Below are 9266 nucleotides of genomic sequence, written 5' to 3'. Positions count from 1 at the left end.
ATTCACAATAGTCATCACTTTGCACATAATTTTTTGACAAGCAGGAGATGACAACATCCAAGAATGATTTTGTCAATGTTATATAATATCTGAGATACAAATCCATTAGAGGATGGTTGGAAGCTATTAATGACACGTACAGACATACACCTAACAGCATCTAAAAATACAACAATTAATGGTGGTACACACTTATTTGCAACTAATGAGGTCATAAACCTATGTAATAAGAAGATGTTAAAATCAATGAATTCTCTAGTTGCACTGAGTACACCAATGTATTGACTAAGTGGTAACAATAATCTTGTGGACGAAGAACAAATTGAAAAACATATGCTCCTTTATAAGGGGCAATGCATCATTCTTACGAAAAATATATGGATAGGTGCAAGATCGGTGAATGGAGCCCTTGGTGAGGTTGTTGACATTATTTATGAGCCAAGCTGTAAACCATTAAGTCTTTCCTTGTATGTTACCGTGTGTTTTAATAATTATAGTGGGCCATCATGGGATGAACATGATTCAAAGGCCATTCCAATTGTTCCTATCACATTAGGAAGTCGGAGACAACTCCCACTCACCATGTCATGGGCTATTACCATACATAAATCACAAGGGTTGACACTCCACAAAGTAACAATTGACATAGGCAGAATAGAAAGACAAGGGATGACATTTACAACTATGTCAAGAGTAAAAACCTTAACTAATCTTCGTATTCAGCCACTTTTACCTTGGAAAGGTATGTAAAAATGAGAAATAACCTATGTACACAATTAAACAGAAGAAAGAGGAATCTCACCTTGACCAACTAGTAGTAGAAACAAGATGTAACTATTTTGCATCCATGAAGCAGAACTAAATAGATAAATCACCATCAACATAACCTTGTCGGGGTTAGTGAAAAATTACTTTATGGTCAAATACTATAACATCATCTCATATATCAAACTATCAGCATTATCTTTGCACCCTTCAAAGGTGCAAGTGCTAATAACAAGAACATCGGTAATCCACCAAACATACATAAAATATAAAGGAAATTAGATCAATAAAATATTCACAAAGTTCGATACTCTGAATCTAAAGCAATATGTTGAGACTATCTTCGTTATGTTTTGAACTCACACAAGTAATTCATTAAATTGCTAACCATATGAGGTTTTAAGACCTTAAATGCTATGTATTTTGTTGGATATTGCTACAAGTATTATACAAATTCTGCATATAACCAACCACCAACAACAAAAAAACATATTAAAAATGTAAAATGTAGAAGCTATCATGCTTAATTGACTGACCAAGCATTTAAACGAGCACAGTCTATCAACAGGTCCATAAGGATACTGCAACGATTGGGGTTGTTTTCCACCCAGTTATGAGGGCATATCCGTTGGCCTCAAGACAAATACAGTCTCCATTAGGAAATTCTTTCAAAAATAATATTGCCTGATACCAAGCTTGATAACTGAATCTCATTTCCCTGAATCCCTTGTGTTTTTAAAAACATCTCCACGCATCAATTTTAACATGTCTAACTCTCCTTTCAATACCCTCATAAGCAATCATATTCCTTAGCTGGCTTCCGCAAATCATTTCCTCATAGTTGACCCTTCGAGGATCATGTCTATCTGGAATTATCAAATCCAAGGAATCAAAAGAAGCGCTACAAAAGAAAAGTACATCAACGAACCGGTTTTCAAAAGAAGGAGAATTGGTATATGCCTCAACGTCTATATTCACCATTATCCGGGGCCTCAAACTCTTTATAACATCAGCAACATTCTCCAGAAGGCTCCGGTTATACAAAAGCCTATGGAAAACAGTAGGAGCAAACACTGCAACAGCCTCACCAGGTCTAACATTAAACATGCCTAGATGAATCTCCTCCATATTCTTGATCTGCACCATTCTGTACGAAAACGGGATTTCCAAGGACCCAGCGAGGTCGTGAGGTCTTCTTCCGCTGTCCTTCAAATCATCTTCATCCATTCCAAACGCCGTTATCCGTAAAAGCTTGATCGGATACGAAGAACGTCTTAGGGCAAGGCTCTGCATCAGCACTGACCATTGGCACCCATTCCGAATCTCCAGATCTATCACATGAATTCTGCTTGAGTTTCCCACGGTGTCTAAGATTGCCCGCACAGACGTTAACTGCACCAGTTTCACATAGGGCAGAAATCTACAGTAAAACGCCAGCACCTGACTGAATTCGCTCTGTTATAACCGCTATTGAAATTATTGGCGAAATTAAGGGGCGGCTTTAGCGGATTCCTCAACTTCCCACAAGCCTAGCGTTCGATTCTTTCCTGCAGCGCTCCGCTGAAATAATAACAGAATCTCTGAATTGGGTTTCCCCACTGCGAAGAAAAGTTACGACTTTATGTCAGAAGCCTCGCCGCCTGATCATATTGTTTGTTATTTATACACTCTGCAGAAGTGTAAAGAAGACGAACCAATTGAAGGCCATGCTGATCTTCCTTTCCAAGAGAAGGGCTGGCAAAGCAAGACTCGATTCCGCGTCGTACGTACCGCGCACCCGCGAGTCTCACCATTTCTTCACACGACAGAAATTTGACATTTGTGGGTGTTTTGACGTTTGATTTTGAGGGCAGCCCTCACATTGTTCTCAGCACTTTCTGATCGTCAGGATAATATTGAGTGCTTTTATAACCAGATGGATGGTATCTCTCTACCATTTCTGCCTTCACCTTGTGCTCAATTAGAGAAAAGACAGGAATCTAGCGTTTGCTGTCAAGGTATGAATTCAACATATATTTAACAATGTTTTTGTCGCAGCAGGATTCCGAGAATGGCCGGTCTTCGACTCCATACAAATGGTAAAATACAATGATCCTTGAAAAGAACAATACAATGGATTGGATCTCTCGCTGAAATGTAAAGTAATGGAACAGATTCGACCGCCTTCGTGTCGTATAAAGCACAAACTTCAATACCGAGAGGCTTTCCTAGCGAAATGAAAACCTCGTTCTATCTTTATCTTTGAAGGATAAAATATTAATTTTATCTTTAAAATATTTAATATTAAATTCCATTGATATATTAATAATAGCTTTTTGTTCTATTGAGGAAGTAGAATATTGTTCAAACTTTTCAGATAATAGGTTTTTGTGCTCTTGAGGAAATAGATTTTAAAACGTTTTTGTTCTCTTGAGGAAGTAGGAATATTGTTAAAATATTTTTAAAGAACTGCAAAATGGATACTTTTTTAAGAAGTTAAGCTTAAATTTTATTTTCATGAAAGATATTTATTTCATTGAAAGATATTTAGGTAAGGAAAATAAAAGATAATTAAATTTTTTAGTTTTGTTTTTTATAGGCAAGGGGTTGTAATTAACTATTATTTATTTAGTTCAAGTAAACTCAAACTTAGACTTTTAAGATAAGAGGCTCACAATTTTACTATTGTGGTGTAACCTCTTGTCTAATCTTATGTTTTAGTTGTAATTTCAAATAAAATTGCTTGCAATATTTATTTATAATGTAAGATAAATAATTTAATAATTTAATTATATAAATTATTTCATTTTATTCATTAATATTTATAAGAAAATGTTTATATAACAATTTTTATTAAAATATGTTTTTTATTATTATATGTTCTTCCTATAATGCCTAATTCAAATGTTCCTGATCTAAATCGAGGTGGTATGTAAGTTAAATTGGATCGCTTGGAATTGGATGCTATTGTTACTAAAAGTAGTGGTCTCTAGAAAGTTGTTGTAATGAATTATGAGCCTACATGAATAATTACATAAATAATTGGGCTTTGTCACCTGTATTTGGTTATCATCCATATTTGGTCATTCCTTCTCTTCTCATTTCTAGAAGTTATTCCAGTTCAACTGTCTAGTCCCCCTCCTTTCTGAGGATAATTGGTTATGCAATATTTTATTAATAATAATATTTGTATAGACTCCTACGTTTTGTTTATAAAAAAAAAAAAACAATCTAATAATTTGTTGCACTTCAAGATATTATTCTTCAATGAGCAATTATGTTCAACAATTCATATGGGATTTATATGTGCCTCTTTTTTTTACACATCTTTTAATTTTCTTTAATTTAAACCATAAAAATGAATAATAATTCTTATGAAATTCACAAATTTTACTAATTGTATAGTGAACATCTAAAAAAGTGGTAACTTTTCAATTCAAAACCTTGCCTAAAAATAAAATATAGAGGAAGCTCCATAAAAGGGGTCACAAAGACGAGATCAATTGAACCAATCATAATTGATATAAATAAATTGTATAATATATTATAGATTAAAAAAATTTGGAAAAAATTGAAATGAAAGGAAAATAGTTATTTATGATTGGTTGATTGGCTCAAAACTAATCACTAATTGAATGAACATTGATGCAATTTACTATAACAAGTACAATACATATAATTGATAATATAAGTCAAATATGTTTTACAAAACTAATATTATAAAATATAAAATCATAATAACATGGTAGTAGATGGAAGTAGCAAAGCATTCCATTTTAACATGTCTAGGTTATTTGAAATTCACAAAAACTAATCTTTAATTTTGAACTAAGATAATATTGATTTCTAATGTTGAATCCTTCATAACATTATTGATTCATTTTTTATAGTGGTTAAGGTGTCTAAGTGTATAAAATCCAATGTCATATGTAAACCGTATTAAATATTATATGAGTAACCCATCTCAAGCATTGGTTGTATGTATAGATTGTAAAATTAATAATTTTTAAGAGTTAATTTTTATTAAGGAGAATATGATTCATTAATGTTTAATTATTTTTAATGTAAATGAGTTTTTTTTTTATAATATAATATTTTTCATTCAATTAATAATACTAAAAAGATATCTTTCGCATATTATAGAATAGTTTAAGAAATAATATTATATATTAATATTATAAAAATATTATTATTCTTCTATTATAATTTATTTATAATATACTAGTATCAAATGATATATATGTGATAGAACATATATATTAATAATTATATTTATAAATAAAATTATAATTATAATTATAGTTAATATCATTATAGAAAACTATAATTATCTAATTTTTTATTAATTAAAATATTTTGTAAGCAATAATAAATTTATAAAATTAAAACTATGTTTATATAAAAACTAAAGACAAGTACTAAGTCACTATGTGGCACTTGTTTATCTAGTTCATATTTAGAGACACAAAATAGAAATCTTCCTTTATTCAATTATGAATTCCAAAATAATATTGTCTTAAACTAGTAATGACTAATTGAAGTAACTCTATGGTTCAAGGTCACAAACCATCTCCCTAGAACCTAAATAAAATACAATTTTATTGCCATGTAGATTTTGTTTGTTTATCATAATGGTAAAAATAAATAATAATTTTTGTTAGGTAAATTGATTAATTGATATCTTTATTTCATTCATTAACAACATAATTAGTTGGAGTTGGCTCACTTTGATCGGATAAGAAATAAGAAGGAAAAATTGGGTGAGTTAAGAAATTTTGGGCCTTTCTTTATTAAAAACCATTATGGCTCTGCAAGAAGGGGCGGAGAACTGGAGGCTGAGAAGGGGTAGAACTAGAAGGGCTTGTGCAAACAATGTTGACAATGAATGGACAACCAAATTTCCCCTTTTTCCTTGTACGAAATTCTGAGCTTTATGTTCTTCCAAAACTTAAGAAGTAGGAATAAAATTTGGTTGATTTAGAAATTGTTACGTTGGACCCTTATTGGATCTATATGTCGACTAGCTCTATTAGCTAAATGAGTTACCCTATGTTTGAATATATCTGCAAGCATGAGGAATTGTGCCTTTAGAAAGACCTGTGTGCGTTGATGGTGAAAACTTACCTTGTTAATCATGTCCCTAGAAGAAAATCCGTACGCATAGTTGGTAATATGCTTAGGGTCACTCGATGGGTGATTGCATGGGTCTTACTACCATTTGATTGTATCCAACTGTGATCCATTATTTACAGTGAGGGAAATGAAAGAATATTATACTCCATTCTCGGGTGAACAAGGGATATCGATTTATTCTTCTTGGTATCGGTCACTTGTTGGTGGATAAAAATTCCAAGAATCAGTGATATGATATCAATTGCGTGAAAAAATAATTGAGTAACATGCCAATGGGTTCACTATATTTTGGACTATGATTTCAATGAATTGGATTGTAATATTTATTCTCACTTGTTAGATCAAATTCAAAATGTGAAGCAACGATTTAAAGATTTTTCCCCTTGCATATATCGACTTATGGACTCTATTGTCCTCTTGAGGAGATCGGTTGTAAACTGGTCTTAATGTTTTGAGATGATGATAGATGTTGGGTTGAATCCCATTATAGATTGAAATATGAATTGATAAAAATCCAAGCTAAGACGGCAATTATTTTCCTGTTGAAAGGGATAGACTTTGTAATCTTATTGGCGATGCTTGCAAGTTAATTTAAGTCAGTTCTGCATTATTTTCTCATAGAGCCAATCCATAATGTTATTCTAAAGATGAGATTCTGTGGTTGTATCATGTTTGAAGGGCCTATAATATTTACACATTGTTTCAAATTAATAGTTCAGATTTTCTAGATGATCTCAGGTATTAATTGATCGATTGTTCTAGTGGCAATCACTGTGATCATGTTAATGGGTAGTTTTTGATGTAATTGATAGCAGCCAATAAGACAAGGTGCTGATCTCGAAGTACAAAAAGGCTGAATAAACAGCCGGAGGTAACCTCCCAATCAGCTGACCAATACCAACTTTAAACATCAAAAAATAATATATGTTCATAGTCAACTTAACAGTACTAGTAGTCTTTAACCTAATATGCATAATAGAATGTAAAATAATATAGCAGCCCATACAAAAATTTCTGCTATGAGTTCTCCTAAACAACATAAACATAAAGACCTTGTGGGGTACCAAGTTCATAGGCGTAATCATAGACAAGAAAAAAAGAAATAGACACAGGGCTAGCTACCATTTTCAAGCCCATGGCTATCGTCCTTCTCAAGCGCATCCTTGTCCCCATCCTCACCTTCCACTTTAATCGATTTGTCAAGGATGGTTTTTAACCAATCCTCAACTAGGAATCCATAGATGGATTGACTGGTCTTGGTGAGTTTTCCTAGGTCCTTCTCCTCTTTGTTAGCCTACAGAAAATAAATGGTGGTGGCTGCCTAGTGCATGACCTTGGTGGAAAACTCCACTAAGGTTTCAAACCTCTGGCATATAGCGGTTTAGTTGTCAACCAAGTCCCTCATGCAATTCTCCATCCTTTCTAGTCTCACCTTGCTATGGTTATGCCTTCCCTTCCTGATATCTCCCCCCCCCACTCCTAGCCAAGGTAGCCTCAGGAGTGTAAGATACATGGGAGGGACTTATATGGCTTGCGGTAGGCTTTTTTGTCCTGAGGCATTTTCTTCTTTTTAGCAAGTTTGACATCACTTCTAGAGGAATCAGAGCTAGAATCATGCATGGAGGAATTTAAATTTTTCATCTAGAGGCATTTGTTGGACCTCCCAGCACTTTGCTTACCCTACCTTGTGTCCGAATTTGACTCAATGAAGCATATTTTAACCTCTAGGTTAATTTTGATATCAGGGGTAGGGGTTTTCTTGAACTTCATTTGGCTAGGGCTACGGCCAAGGTCAAAGGAGGCTTGGGGGGTGACAAAGGAAAGGGGGTTAATCAAAAGTGTTGGATATAGGGAAAGATGTTGGGTATAAAGTTTATTCATTAGCCCCTAGTAGATGAAGTAGAAGGTTTTACCCTCCTCATGTTTCCTCCTTGCCTTAAGAATACCATCCTCTACTGAATGTAATAATAGAAATGGGAAGCAGATGTGGCCCAGATTCCAAAAATGATTTAGGATGGGGAAATGGTAGTAGTATAGTACCTAGAACTGGTCCTCTAAGGTGATTTACCACATGATTGTATAGAGGATGACATCACAAGACTTAGAAAGGGCAGCCCGAGAAAACCCACCATGCATTCTCTCTGGTTCCTCCTTACCTTTAAAAAAAATTTATAGGCTAACTTCCTCATTGGCCTTTTCTTTTCTCTGCTAGTTCTTCCAATCCATCAAAAACCCACTAGCCCTCACAATGGTTTCATTTGAAATATCGAAGCTCATGTCATTGGCAGTCACCTTCCTATCCTTCCAAGTCTGGAAGAATTGCATCAATATAACCTCATCATGCTTCACCATACCCTCAATATACTATAAAAGGCTACCTTTCTACAAGTACACCATCATTGCCTCACTGCTACAAATGTTATCTTCCACATCCATTGATTCAATTCAATCTCTATTTCCCATACTATCACCCAAATCAAACACTAATTCATCAGACAACATAGGCAAGTTCTAATGTTGCTAGATATGAATTGAAGAACCTCAACAAATAAAATGAAAATGCATTGCATGACCATCATAAGACCATAATGTTTCCCAAAAAATAAAAAACTACTCTTCATAGCATGCATGAGTGCTCTCTTTCCTTCCATAAATGGTTGTTGCCAGCTATATCCTGTGTGGAAATTCATTAACCTAACATTTTGATCATTACTAGATCTTTCATTGCATCTTGTCAAATCTTCCTTCCATATCCTTTTAATGTAGTAATTAATGTTCACTGCAACAAAAATCATAATGCAAATCAGTAAACAATCATGCCAAAAACTCTCTTTATGAAACGTCTTGTTCATACGCCCATGTGGAGAAAAGGAGGCCTGCCACCCATTTTTGTTATTCATATGGTATTCATGAAGGTATGCTCTCTTTCCATCACAACATGAGTTGGTGATGGCAACATTCTAACATCATCCCATTCCACAAGGCATGTGACATCATGGCTAAATTTAGCTAGCCCATCCACCATGCCATTTCCCTTGTGATATATATGAGCAACATGGATCTCTTGGAATTCTTCCATCAACCTTTGGGTTTCCTCTATTATAATTTTAATGGATTGGTTTCTTTTGCCTTCTCCCTTAGCAACCTTAATGACTAACATTGAGTCTCCCTCAATAGCCATCTATTTGACCCCTCAAGCTCTCACAATTCTCAGCCCCCAAAGAAGCACCAGTACTTCAGCTTCATTATAAGAGCCCCCTCCACAGTTATCTATGCAAGAAAAAACCATATTTCCCATACTATTGTGAAGGATACCTCCCACAGTAGTACTACCCAGAATAGCCAAACCATCAAAATTTAGATTGAACCAGTAGTCAGAGGGGATGCCA

The 9266-nt window shown here is 34.1% G+C and overlaps 1 pseudogene; it reads right to left on the bottom strand.

Annotated features, from left to right (window-relative positions):
* Nucleotides 1-1326: 1326 nt before the first annotated feature.
* On the bottom strand, nucleotides 1327-2836 carry LOC149561419 (GRAS family protein RAM1-like; annotated as a pseudogene).
* Between the last annotated feature and the right edge of the window lie 6430 nt (nucleotides 2837-9266).

This window comes from Cupressus sempervirens, chromosome 4, assembly GCF_028749045.1.
Source record: "Cupressus sempervirens isolate cs-2001-9-10 chromosome 4, ASM2874904v1, whole genome shotgun sequence".
NCBI lineage: Eukaryota > Viridiplantae > Streptophyta > Pinopsida > Cupressales > Cupressaceae > Cupressus > Cupressus sempervirens.
The sequence above is the reverse complement of the archived record's forward strand: the minus strand, read 5'-3'. Positions and strand labels throughout refer to the sequence as shown.